Here is a 14,373-nt window from a genome sequence, read left to right on the forward strand (position 1 = left end):
TTCCATTCCATTACATACACCCCATTACACACAATCCCACTACACATAATTGCAATGCACTCAAAAACACACATATAATAGTCACATAATAGAACTCCATACCATACCACATAATTTCACTACACAATGCCACAGCTAACAATCCCAATCCAACCCACATAATTCCACTACACACCACATACATCCACTCTGATCCATAACACATAGGTACATTTACAATGCCAATACCTCTAACTCCCTTTCTTTTTTTAACACCCAAACACACAGATCTGGAGAATTGTTCCTACCGATTTGTTCTTTGCTGTCACCATAAATGCAAAGCTATTCACACAGTTCCATGCCACACAATTCAGCTACACACATTTCCAATCCACATCGCATAATTTTGACGCCAAACCACATAATACAACTCAACAACACAATTACACAAGACACTGCATACATACAATACACACCACACAATTCCCCATTGTGCTACAAAATTCAACAGCACAACACAAAATCAAACTCCACTACATACCACTTCACAACACAACATGCCATCCCACATAATTACACTTCATAGCACACAATTATACTCCACATAACTTCACTACACTCAATACCACAAAATTACTATTCACATATGGCAACAGCATCATGCTACATAATTACACTACACAAATAAACTCCATGCCACACAATTCCACTCCACACAATCACACAACTAGCCAATCCAACCCACACAGTTCCACTGCACACCACATACATACACTCCATAAAACCTAGGTAAAAGACATTGCCATTTACTATGCCAATAGCTCTAACTCAAACAAATGCGAGACCCATTGCATTTCCATTGCTTGTTAATTTTGTTTTGTTCACCTTCAACAAGTGAGGTATACATCAGAAACATGCTTGCTTTATGGTGAACAAGGCAAACACAAGGAGATGATGGACGGAGCGCTGAAATGTTTCAGATACTCACCCCCAGTCACAGATCTGAATTGAATCCATCATCGTTCTTTAGCTCACTTTACCACCCAGTTCAGACACAGCTATATGCAAATCAGTCTTGACCCTGTGCCTCATAGGAACAGTCCAGCCCGAACTGCCAAGCTAAGTCGTTCCTGGACTGGAAACAAGCATCCTGGTACCGGTTTCGGGCTAACAGCCCTCATCAGCCAGGCTAGCTTGCATCCATTGGCAAAGTAAGCAAGGGACCCACATCTGGGCATACCCTGCCAACTTAGGGCGAACAAGACAAACACAAGGAGATGATGGACGGAGACCTAAAACTTTTCAGACACTCACCCCCAGCCACTGGAGTCAAGCCATCCTGGCTGATGAGGGGTAAAACCCCGAAACCGGTCCTAGGATGCTTGTTTCTAATCCCGGGAGGACCTGGCCTGGCAGTTCGGGCTGGACTGTTCCCATTGGGCGCAGGGTCAAGACTGATTTGCATATAGCTGTGTTCAAACTGGAATGGCATGGTGAGCAAAGAAATGCTGGATTAAAGCCCAGATCTCTGTAGTTGGGTGAATGTATGACATTGTTCTGCATTCTATCCATCAATTGTTCTTTTTGCTTTATGGGGAAGGCTTCTAAGCTGGATTCTAATTTTAGTTTGTGAATTGTGATTCCCCTTCACATGCCTCCCAACACTTCCTGCGCGGTCCTAATATGGTCTTGGAGTGAGCTAGCTACCTCCTGTTCCTATGCAGTGGACATAACTAAATGTCAAACAGTACAAACCATGCTACCAGAACTCTATGTCATAGGTGGAAGGAGTAGCATATTTAGTTTTATTTTATAATCATTCATTTAATCATGATTTGGCTGCCATTTCCCTGTGTTGTTGCATTCTCAATTGTATTCATAAAATGGCAGGGTTTCTTCATTTCTTTGAAATTAACATCTTTTTGATAACATCCAGTGTGCTAAGCATTCCACCATGCAACCTCTAAACTGCAGTAGCTAAAAGTACACTATATGGTTCTGGTTGTGCATTGCTCCTATATTTTTGTGTTAGTAATGTATGTTCCAAGGCACCTTCCAGTTGTAACTTATTGCTGTATATTTCTCTGCGCCCGTTCAATAGCTGCAGTCACGAGAAATGAGGCCTGCAGGCTAAATCTTGTTCCAAGGGTTCAAAAGCAAACAAGACGCCGTAATGTCAGTCAGCTTGAGGACCAGTACTTTAAGTCAGATGAGGTGTTGTATTGTCAGGGTAAACCAGAGACCTGCATCTGTTCCTGACTACTAGCCGTTTGGAAACCACATGTTAGGTCATCTGGGAGCAACAAGCAGCGTTGGGTGAGAAGGTAAGGGCTTCCTTTTGGGAATCCAGTGGAAAGCAGTAATAAATCATAAATGTCATAAAGTCTCCTCAAGATTTGAACCAGTGCAGGCCAATTGTGCAGGCCAGCGAGGATGGCTGGTGTCTCAGAAAGCCAGCGTAATGCCCAGTTCCTGACTACAAGCCATTTGGAAACCACCTGTTAGGTCATTTGGGGGCAACAATCAGCGTCATTTCTCTTCTTCATTACTTTACTACTCTGTTGCATACACAAAGGCAACGTCCACCACTCCTGCAATTTTGTAATATTTGCCAGAGTAATAAAGTGACATGGTTTGAATACTCAATAGGCTTCTCTCTAAAAATGTGGCTCCCCAAAATGCATCCTTCCCTATATGCAATGCAATCTATAACACATTCTATTTTTCTCCACTTCTGACATTGCAGAAAAAAAACACTTTGTTAGTGAATGTCACTCCTGTAGCCATTAACCACGGACGTCACAGGATTAGGACACCCACATGCAGCTCCCTCAATGCCTCTAAGTGAGGCCTTGGAAAAGGCTACCTATACAATTAGGTGATGTGTGTACTAAGACATAGAAGAGGACTCTCCCACCAACCACCAGTTTCGCTGACATTGCTCTATGCTGTTTAGTCTTACAAGGATCAGTTAAGGCCTCTCAACCCTAACACAGACAGTCCTTTGGTATTTAGCCAAATCAGATATTAAGATGAATTTTAGCGATTGTCAGGCTCTAAAATAATTCTGAACTGCATGTTCCATATTATTGGGGACTTGGGACAGGGAAATTCATTCTGAACATTGCAGCTGTTTGACATCTCTTTGCAGCCAGTCTTTATGCTTTTCAGTTTGATCACTCATCCCTTCCCTTGACAAATTCCATGGGTCCCTGGTTCACAGTTGAGAACCTTAATGAAGGAGATGGCACACTGGGAGGATGAAGGTTGTAGGGTTTGAGGCCCTTGTGATGATGTAGTTAGGTGGTGAAAATCTATTAATCCACTTGAGGAGATGGTATAATTGCCTGTAACCCATTTCTGTGAGAAATTAGAGCCGGATGAGTGGTGGCTAGGAACCAGAGAAGGATAGAGTGCGGGGATTGGCATGCACATTTAACCAGAGAGCTACAAGTGGAGCCTTTTTTATCGGTGGGGATTAAAAGTTCAGGGCAAATGTTGCTTTATAGTCCAACAGGCCACAACCTGGAAATGACGTTTCGGCATAAATCCAGAAGAGCACGATTTGAAAAGGAAGCTTTTCCCCCATGGGTGAGAAGGTAAGGGATTCCTTCTGAGCATCCAGTGGAAAGCAGATATAAATTATAAACGTCAAAGTCTCCCCAAGATTTGAGCTAGGCGCAGGCCAATTTTGCAGGCCAGCGAGGATGGCTGGTGTCTCAGAAAGCCAGCATAATGCCCTGTTACTACTGGTAAATTTCATTACTCTGAGTACAGTTCTTACTCATCTCATTACTTACTACATGGGCAATCCTCTGCTCCTACAGATACTGATTACCTTAACCAGCCAAAAAATACACCCAATATGGCCACCATTATCCCAGCATGCTATATACCAGCCAACAAAAACAAATGTACAGAACAGGGCCAGAGGAAGTGGGAATTCAGGACTGAGACAAGGAATTCCTGCACTCAGAGTAATGAAGTTTACAGGTAAGTAACAGGCCTTACCTCGTCGTACGTCTTCCTTGTATAGTATTTACTGCTTGAGCCAATACCCAAGCAGTCATATTTTGGTTCAATTAACCACACACAATGCACACTGAGCACTAAATTGCAAACACCAAGTGTTTAATAAAGAAAATAACGAAGGAAAACTCATACGTCATGCACAACATATAACAATGATCAGCAAAAGAGGAATACGACAAATAAGGCTCCCGGTTTTATCATATTTAATTTTTTGAACATTTCAGTCTGTATTTAACATATCTGTTTTTGGCCATCTTATTGGTATTCATCCACATTTATTTTGTGTTTTGTGAACAGATAAAATCTCAAATGCATGTTCAGATTTGCAGTAATTTAAGCAAATCAGCTTCAGCTTTGTACCTCCCCAAGCTTCCAATATGTACAGCTACTGACCTGAAATTCATTAATCTCAGTATGGAGAGTCACTCAAAGAAGACAAATGATCTGTATTTTTCCACTTTAAAAAATAAGTACAGACAGGAAACACATTGTTTTCTGTCTGTGTTTATCTGTAAAAATCAGTAAAAAAGGAAATCAGGGAGCCCTAATGATGAACCACCAACCTGTAACCTACACTGAGGCATAAACGTATGAGGGGACACCCAAGTTGCAGCGCAACAAATATCATGGAGGGAAGATCCTTTAAATACTGCCTAAGAGATGAACACCCCCCTGGTTGATCTGCGCTGTTATGTTATGCTATAAGTTATATCCACTTAGTAAAGTGCAACGATTCACACCCAAAAGTGTTTCTCAGCACTTGGTCTACACATAACTCGCATCTAACAACTAAAAAAAAATCCAGGTTTTCAATAGTTTTTGAATTTGGCATAATCTGAGCAGCAGCAGAAATATAATGGAAGTTGGTTTCAAGCCATGGGGACAGTGTAAGAGAACTCTCTGCCACTGTATCTCGAGGCATAAATACGAGCAATGGTCAGAAACGCCTTGTCACTAGATCTTAGTGTACAAGTTAGACAATGATAGTGTAATTTGTCTTTCAGATACAAAGGAGCTTTACCCAGCAAAGATTTGTGTGTAAGACAGTATATTTTGAAGACATTGAGCTTTCTTACTGGAAGCCTGAAAAGGGCTCTGAGGATGTGTGCAGATGGAGGGCCTGCCGAGAGGTTACAAACTAGGGAGGTAGATTTACAAGCCCCTTGACCCACCAGTACATCACTTTTCGTGACGTACTGGTGGCGCAGGGGGCTCCTTCATATTTACAAGGACAGGAAAAGGCACCCTGCGTGACTTTTTACTCTCCTTGTAAATACGGCCCCTTCACACACAGCACTTTGCGTTGAAGGGGCGTTCCATGGGTGTTGCTGTGGGTGTTCCCACGCAACACCCATTGCACAAGACATATCTCCAGATTTACGAGAAATCGTAAATCTGGACCAGCGTCTGAATGCTACGCCACCCTAAAGGTGGCGTAGCGAGGTGCAACGAGGAGAAATGTTTTCATTTCTCCTCGTTTTTCCCTCTTTTAATGCATGCTGCATTCTACAGCACACATTGAAAGAGATTAATGCCTATAGTGATTGTTTTTGTGCAGAAAGAGGCCCCTTCCTGCACAAAAACAATCTCCTCACGAGGCAGGCATCCTTCCACGATGGTGCAAGGGTGCCTGCATCATCGCATGGCTGCAGTGTGCGCCAGCGCAGGGGGAAGCACAGAGATGCAACATATTCTTGTAAATATGTTGCAGCCCTGTGCTTCGGAAGTGCCGCAGTGTGGCGCAGCCAAAGGGCTTGCGGTGTCACGCTGTGGCACTTCCTTGTAGATCTGCCCCTTAGTGGGCAGCTGTATTTTGGACTACCTGTGATGTGGACAGGAGGTATCCTTCACTGCCATATACAAACTTTCCTTAATAGCCGCTTGGTAGCAAAGCATGTTCATCTTATAGTGGCTGTTTGGACAGTTGCTGGCCGGGGAAACAGAGGTGCTGAGCTTTGCCAAGCATCAGAATTTCAGTCTTCTTGCTGTTCAACTGAAAACAGTTCTTCCACATCCAGAAGATTGCATTCCTCGTACAATCTTGAAATAAGTGCTTAGCACCGCCAATGTCCTGTCCCAGGGAGATGATCAACTAGATGTCGTCAGCATAAGTGATTTCTTCAAAACTCGATGCTTTGATGATCTAAACCAAAGGAGCAACATAGATGTTAAACAGCGTTGGGCTCCAAGATGAGCCCTGCGGAACTCCTTTGGTGATGGAAACCATATGAGAGTTAAATGTTTCTACCGTACTTGTTCAGGTCCGACCATCTAGAAAGTCAGCCAACTATCGAAGGTCATCCTTACCTGTGACACTGATCTCATGGAGTCTGTTCATTAACATTGCATGGTGAGCCGATGCTTTGACAACCTGAGCCATAGGAGCAACATAGATGTTAAACAGCGTCAGGCTCAAAGATGGGCCCTGCGGAACTCCTTTGGGGATGGAAACCATACAAGATTTAAATGGACCCAGGGTAATTGTTTGGGTCCTGGCATCTAGAAAGTCAGCCAACTATAAAAGGGTATCATTACCTTTGACACTGACCTCAATTCAATTAAAAAACTTTAGTCAGTGTGTTAAAAAACAACAATAAAAGCAGTCACAATAAAACAATCACACACGAATAAAATTGAGAAAAAAAATAAAAACTGTGATGGTTAATTATAATCATAAATGTCCCTACCATCGGTACATGTTTAAAATTACTAAAAGGCTTCTATCCAGTCTCCATAGGGTTCGTTACAGCATCAAAGAATAATACTTTTACTTATGTTAGTTGCTTTTGAGATAAAAAGTGCAACATTAAGGCAAACCCTAGTCATTCAACTCAAGCATATATATCAAAGCAACAATATGCGATCTGATATCTTGTGCAAGCAAAAGCGGTTTTAAGTAATGACTCCTAAAATTAAAATTAAATTACACAACAGCATAAAGTGCATAGTTCTTTTTGTGCTCTGACCGTCACAAGGACAGGGAATCGTGTCTAATGGGCAAGTTTTCATAAAGGAAAGTCAACTAAATTGTGGAAAATCCATAATCTAAATCTTGTTTTTACAAATCGGTGGATTAAATTTGAAGCATAAATTAAAAAAACTTTGATAGCCTTCCTTCGGTGCAAGTGAGAAATAAAGTGCAACAGTTGATTTCCCCCCCCCTTGCTTCTCACCCTGGCTTCCCTTTTATGAAACATAAAGTTATCTTTAATAGACCATGTCGAGAGTGTTATTACAGATCGAGGGTTAGGCTGCATTGAAATGAAATGAAAAGAGGAATTTAGTAAAGTGCACTGCGGCCAAAGCGGCTTCCTGGCGCTGGGGGCTCATACATACTCACAGAGAAGACCCAAAAGGACTAGCCAGGAAAAGCCTGAGAAAAAAGAAAAGTTTCGAGGGCCTTGCGGAAGTGACGGTAGATGGGGATGGAGCGTATAGCAAGAGGGAGGCTATTCCAAAGCCGAGGGGCCAGAACCGAGAAGCGAGTACCTCCGGTACGAGATTTACGAAAGCGGGGAATGTGAAGCAAAGACAGTGATGAGGAACGAAGAGTGCGAGCAGGGGCATGAGAAGTGATAAGAGAGTTAATGAACTGTGGAGCGGAACGATGGTGAGCCAGAAAGGCCAGGCAAGCGAGTTTAAAAAAAGATCTGAAATGTACTGGGAGCCAGTGAAGAGACCTAAGGGCAGGAGTGATGTGAGAACATTTGGGTAAACGAAGAATAAGTCGGGCCGCCTGATTTTGGATGGCCTGAAGACGGCGGGTTTCATAGGCCGGGATGCCAACATACAGGCCATTCCCATAGTCAAGGCGGGAGATGATTAAAGCGATGACTATAGTTTTGAGAGCATCAACCGAGAAAAACCGAGAGATCTTGCGAATGATACGAAGGGAAAGGAAACATGAAGAAACAACAGAACTAATTTGTGAGTGCATAGACAGGTCTTGGCTAATCTTAATGCCCAAAGTCCGGACAGAAGAGACAGGTACCGGGGGAGGACCAAAAGAAAGAGGCCAATGAACAGGGGACCAAGGGTTGGAAGGGCCACCGGTGAGGACAAGCTCCGTTTTATCCGGATTGAGCTTCAAATGATTGGAGCTCATCCACTGCGAAATAAAAACTAGAGTAGAGCAAAATTTAGGAAGGGAAAGAAGAGGGGATGAAAGATCGAAAACAAGCTGGAGGTCGTCAGCGTAGTTATACACGGAAACCCCCAGCTCGAGAAGAGAAGAGACAAGAGGGCGGATATAGAGATTAAAAAGAAGAGGGGAGAGAGAAGAGCCCTGCGGCACCCCACAGGTGACCGAACGAGGGGGAGCGGAAAATCCGGAAAGATGAACCGCTTGCGTCCTGCCTAAAAGGAAGGACGCGATCCAAGAGAGGGCAGTGCCCTGAATGCCCGCTGCGCTGACACGGTCGAGAAGAATGGCATGATCGACCGTGTCAAACGCAGCGGAAAGATCGAGGAGAACCAGAGCCTGGGGGAGGCTGATATCAGCTTTCCCCTTAAGTTCATCCATGACCGCCAACACCACGCCCTCTGTAGAGTGGCCAGGGCGGAAACCCGCCTGGTGGGAGGCCAAAAGACGATTCTCCTCGAGATAGGTGGATAAGCAAGTAGTGACATAGCTTTCAAGGATCTTCCCAAGATAGGGGAGCAGAGAAATGGGCCTGAAATTAGATAACAAAGAGGGGTCAAGACTAGGTTTTTTAAGAATAGGAAGAACGATAGCAGATTTGAATGAAGAAGGGACAGTAGCCAAAGTAAGAGAAGCATTAAGAAGAGCAGGAGGGGGAGCAGGGCAGCTGGAATAGAGTGTTCTAAGGATGCGAGCAGGAGCACAGTCCGCAGGAGAGCCGGACTTGACTTTAGCAAGCAGATCCAAGAAAAGCTGAGAGGAAATGGGTTGAAAGTGATTAAAAGAAGAAGAGGGTGAAGAAGAAAAGGCAGAGAGTTCAGGTAGGGGCACGGGAGGAATGTTGGCCTTAATAGTAAGGATCTTATCAATAAAGTAATCATTGAGTGAGGAACATAAAGATTGGGAAGGAACCAAAGATGTGCAAGTGCGGTCAGAAGTGGCAAGATTATGAACTAAAGAAAAAATTTCACGCGATTTGTTGGCAGAGGAGGTAACTCTCTCAGTGAAGTATTTGGTCTTGGCCGCTAAAATAGCACTTTTGTACTCGTTCAAGAGGGTTTTGTATTTAAGCCGGAGAGTGGGACAGTAGTTCCGTCTCCACTGACGTTCAGAGCGCCTGAGACCCAGTTTAAGAGTTTTTAGTTCACAAGTAAACCATTTGTGGGCATCATAAGGTCGGACACGCTTAACCCTCTTGAGAGGGGCGGCCTGATCACAAGAGGAGGAGAGCCAGACACTAATGGCGTCAGCCTGATCTTCCAAGGGCAAATCAGTGAGGTCGGGAGCAGATAGGGCCAGAGAAGATGAGAGGGAATTAAGATCAATCTGGTTCCAGCTGCGTGCCAGGATGGTTTTAGAGGGAGGGGCTTTCTCGGCAGAACCCAGATGGATGGAAAAAGAGATCATAGAGTGATCCGACCAGACACAGGGAAGAATAGAAGTGGATGAAATGTTACAACGTGAAGACCAGATTTGATCCAGGGTATGACCCTGTGTATGAGTGGGGGCCGAAACATGAGAGGAAAAATTGAGGCACTTGAGAGTGGCAGTGAAATCTTTGGATGAAGAGTCCTCCCTGGGATCACCTGGCCAATAATTAAAGTCCCCGAGTAGCAACAACGAAGAATTGTTGACCACCAGGGTGGCCAGGAGATCCTGCAGGTTGGACACAAAAAGCGGCATGGCTTGAGGGGGACGATACAGAAGAACAACAGTAAGAGGAGAGGGTAAATTAAGGGAGCGGGCCACCAAGAAGTCTACATTAAGTATAGAAGGGTGGGCAAGAAGTTGAAATTTCAAGGAGGATCGAATTATCATGGCCACACCCCCACCTACCTTACTGTCCGGGCGATCCGCTCGGAGGGCATAATAGGTATCAGGCAGAATAGCTAAGAGATCAGGAAGAGAGTCGGAGGAGAACCAAGTTTCTGTGAGAAATAGGAAATCAGGGGAGTCAGTATGGAGAAGAGTAGAAAGTGCCGTTTGATTTTTGGCCGCAGAGCGAGTCTTGAGCAGAATAGCAGAGGCTGGAGGGGAGCTAAGAGAAGAGGGGGGAGCAGGAGGAGTACAGGGCAAAGAAAGGGAAGAAGTACTACCATCAGAGAGGGAACAAAAGGAAGGGTGGGCATAAATACCCAAAGCATCTAAATGGACCCGTAAAGAAGGAGAAAGAGGAGAAGTAGTGGAATAAGCAGACAGTTGAGCCGAAGTATACACCAGAGGAGAGGCAAGGTCTGTGGCCCCTGGTCCCAGCCCGTCGCGGACGGGCGCAGACGGGCTTAACTTAGGCGCAACTTCGGCGCGCCTTCGTCGCGCCCGCTGCGCCCGTCCGCTGCGCCGCCGGGGCCAACTGGCCAAAATGTAGGGACACATAGGGGGAGTGGCAGGGGGGGAGCAGCCCGGCAGAAGGAGGCGATCAGCGGCCGGTGCTCTGGGGGGCGAGCAGGAAGCAGCAGGAGTGGCGTTGCGCAAAAGACCAGGGCGCAGCTAGAGGACACCAAGGATCGTGTCACCAGGTGAGCTAAAAGTTTAAAAAATGCAGCGTTGCTCCCGGCGAAGCCTCGGGAGATCTGTGGCAGGCGTGAGACAGGGCGCCATGTCCACGGGCGCCTGGAAGTACTTGTCAGGGGGGGGGGGCCAGAAAGCTGCACCGCTAACCCAGAGCCGCCCAAGATGGATGCCTCGCCCGTCTCCGCTCCGAGCAGCAGCCCGGCAGAAGGAGGCGATCAGCGGCCGGCGCTCTGGGGGGCGAGCAGGAAGCAGCAGGAGTGGCATTGCGCAAAAGACCAGGGCGCAGCTAGAGGACACCAAGGATCGTGTCACCAGGTGAGCTAAAAGTTTAAAAAATGCAGCGTTGCTCCCGGCGAAGCCTCGGGAGATCTGTGGCAGGCGTGACACATTAAACACATTAACCAGCTCAATATAAGTGGAATTAATATAACTTAGCCAAGGGATTCTAATTGACTTAGTAAAACAAGTTTCTTCCTTGGTCCAGATAGCGTGCTAGACCTACAAAGGGTGAAGTGCAATTATATCGGCTAGATGACATACTACAGCAAATCTCCATGGATGGCAGTGATTGTAAAAAAAATAAGCAGGGCGGCATTGTCTAAAATTAAGCAATCCTTAAATAGGTAACATTTTCTCAATTTACTTTAAAATTTACAGAAAAAGAGGATATGCATGGTACTCAGTGCCATCAGTCAATCACAGGGGCAGTTTGTTAATTTTGTAGACCAAACTTTTATTTCTGGGAAGCTAATCAGGTGATGAAAAATATCCAGTCGTATCGGTTCAGAATGAATCTATTCATGGGATTTAAAAAAAATTTGAGATAAGGTTGCATTTCATACGTGGTTAAAATAAATAGATTTTTTAAAACACTAGACTTTGAAATTTCAGTGGTCAACCTAAGGTTCTCAAAATGCACCATACATTCATTTTTCAGATCTTTCCCACTGATATATTCCAGATGATTCAGGCTTCTCAAAATAATCAGGGTGCCCCAGGTCACAAAAAAAGTGTTGGATATATGTCAACCAAGTCATACGCGGAGACAAACTCGACTTGAGACAATCCCTAGTGATGGCACGATTTAAGTCTGTGTATTCTAATGTCCAGATCTTATGCCATAATATATAAATATGTGCTCTTGTACAGTGAGGTCCGAATATTACACCCTGCCCCTACCCACATCAGAACCTACATTCAGATATAGAAATAGCAAAGGGTTCGAAGTGGAACACACTCTACTTGTGATGTCCCTGCTTCTAGAAAAATGCTCTTTGTAAGCTCAGGGATGTATTTTAAAGTAGGTTTGACACTATACCACATTCCTAAATTAAAATGCATGTTGTATAAAAATATACTTTGGAAAAGGTACAGTTTTAGCAACACTGACACTCGAATCCGGTTCCCCAGGTCAGACGATGGCAGCTCTGGAGGTTTCTCAACAGCCTCACTCCTGCAGGGCATGGGCATCAGTGTGTTAGGCTCTAACTTTTTATTTTAACTTTTCCCCCACTTCTTTTTATATATAAAAGCTACTGCTTAGTCAATAGGAAAAGGGAACAAGCATTGGCATAGCCAATAGGTCTCGCTTTTGGGACCCTATAAGTGTTTAGCCATGCAACAGTTGATGTTGTTGCACAAAGGATATTGTGCTGCATAACTAAATACTTAAAGGTCCCAAAAGCGAGACCTATTGGCTATGCCAATGCTTGTTAATCTGTGTGGAGAGTTGTGACATGCTCAGTGATGTGGTGTGGTGCATATTACGTTCTGTATTGTAGTGAAGCAGACTGATTTGAGTAGCAATAGTGGTATTTTGTGATCTAGCTAGTGATAATGTCATGAGGAAACTTCTAAGTTGTTTCATTTTAGAACAATACGGCATTTGGTGATTAGTGTTGGCTGTAGGTAACCAGTGTTTGGTGGGATTCGAAGTAGTGATGCTCGTGTGGTGTGTCTTAGCTGGGTACCTGTTCAATAGTAGATGAATGGCAATAATTTGAAAATGAAGAACTAGTGCATTTCACTTTGGGCAGTAGAAAACTGTACAGGGCAAAGGACATGGACTGGAGACCTCCCCTGAACACCAGGAATACATACTTCAGAAAAATAGAAAGAAATATTGTGTACAGGCTGATATGCTCAAGATGGACAGAGGCAGCTTATACAAACTATCTCAGAGCCCAACATAACTCCACCTTTAACCAGTCCACCAAGAAACCACAGATTGCATACACATACATCCTACATGCTGTCCCAAAATGTATTTAGGCAAGGCACTGGACTGGCCTGTGACGTTTCTCACGTCCTGGCTGATTGCGGGGACCGTAGGGGCACTATGGATGCACTGAGTAGCATACTAGTTGTGTGGGATCCACCCCTTTCTGTGCAACAGACTTCTGATAGGCCGGAGGCTGGAGTGACAGGTGCTCACAATGTTAAAGGAAGGCCGGCAGCGTTGATAGAGGGGACTGATGGTCAGAGGAGTCACAAGCAGAACGAGGACGCGAAAGTGCTGATGTGAGTGGCAGCAAGTGATGAGACCAGACCTTGAGGAACAACGGTGCTTAGAGCGTGGCCCGATGGCAAAGAGAGGCACTGCTCCACCAGCAGCGTTCAAGCGCACCAATGGGAAGGTGAGCTGGATGAGGCTGCCGTGACTCTGTCAAAGTCTCACGGCTTCAGGTAAGTAGTGAGAACAAGCGCATGCACCCTTAGTTACTGGTTTGCTGCGTACACTTACTTGGTGGGGTTGTAGGGTCCATTTTGTGGTATTCAACAGTGACATCTTGAGAGAAATCCTTTAGGGCATTTTTATTTGTATGTCTTTGCACTTGAAGTGGGCGGCAAGAGGTTGAGGAGTCTTTCCTTTTGTTTCTTAAGATACTGATAAGTGATACTGAAGATGTATAAAGTGTCACATTTATATAGATATGCTTTGAGATATACGCCGAGGTGTTTAACGGTGATGGGCTCATGGAGAAAGAGCAAATTAAACGATAATAGTTTCCATAGGTTTTACAAAAAAACTTCCCCTTCTTGGTTCAACTGCTATGTTTAAAGTTTCTGGGTGATCTGTCTAGCGGGGGGCGTAAAAAAATGGGATGCCCCAAAATGCTACTGAAATTTGATTGGCTGCCAACACTTCAACCAGGAAGTGCTGGAAGACATCTTGGGACCAATATACATGATAGCACCCTATTGAAATGCATTGTAGTGAATGGCAGGTTGAGGGCACAGTGATAAACAAAAGAGTTAGCTGGTGAACAACATTAAAACTTGTCACAAGAAGAAAGCTTTGCCCTTTCTGACACTTCCCTGAAGCCGGCTTTCTAGCCAAGGGGAGGTGGATATAAAGTAACAATCTTGTGAATGGAGGGATCTATCACCAAACTGGTTGTATCTTGTAGGAATAACCAACTGGTCACTGTACGAGGCCGGCCCTAGGATTCCAGCTGTGCAGGCATTCAAAATAAGAATCTAAATGCAGATTTTGTTTTAGACAGTCTACTAGATATTACACTTTGTTCTTTGAGAGCAACCTATTTTCTCACACCAGTAAGATGTTTGGGTCAGCAAAGCACTGCTTACTGTCCCTTTAGTGTAACAACCATGTTGGGGGCATTTGTGACTGTCTAATATAATGCAGAACTTGGTGGTAACTAAGTAGGAATAAGACCGCAGCTTACTCTGTCAAATGAAACCAATGA

At 44.6% G+C, this 14,373-nt stretch overlaps 1 protein-coding gene across 3 annotated transcripts in view; it reads left to right on the plus strand.

Moving 5' to 3' along the window:
• Nucleotides 1-2,227: 2,227 nt before the first annotated feature.
• LOC146844085 (uncharacterized) overlaps nucleotides 2,228-14,373 on the plus strand; it is a 109,930-nt gene continuing 97,784 nt past the window's right edge. The window contains exon 1 of one of the 3 annotated variants that reach the window (XR_014981129.1): nucleotides 2,228-2,303. The gene's annotated coding sequence lies outside the window, so the exon portion shown is untranslated. Of the gene's footprint in view, nucleotides 2,304-13,091; nucleotides 13,349-14,373 lie in introns of those variants that run through there. The other 2 variants (XR_014981128.1, XM_085651759.1) reach the window with 2 other exon arrangements.

This window comes from Triturus cristatus, chromosome 4_1, assembly GCF_964204655.1.
Source record: "Triturus cristatus chromosome 4_1, aTriCri1.1, whole genome shotgun sequence".
NCBI lineage: Eukaryota > Metazoa > Chordata > Amphibia > Caudata > Salamandridae > Triturus > Triturus cristatus.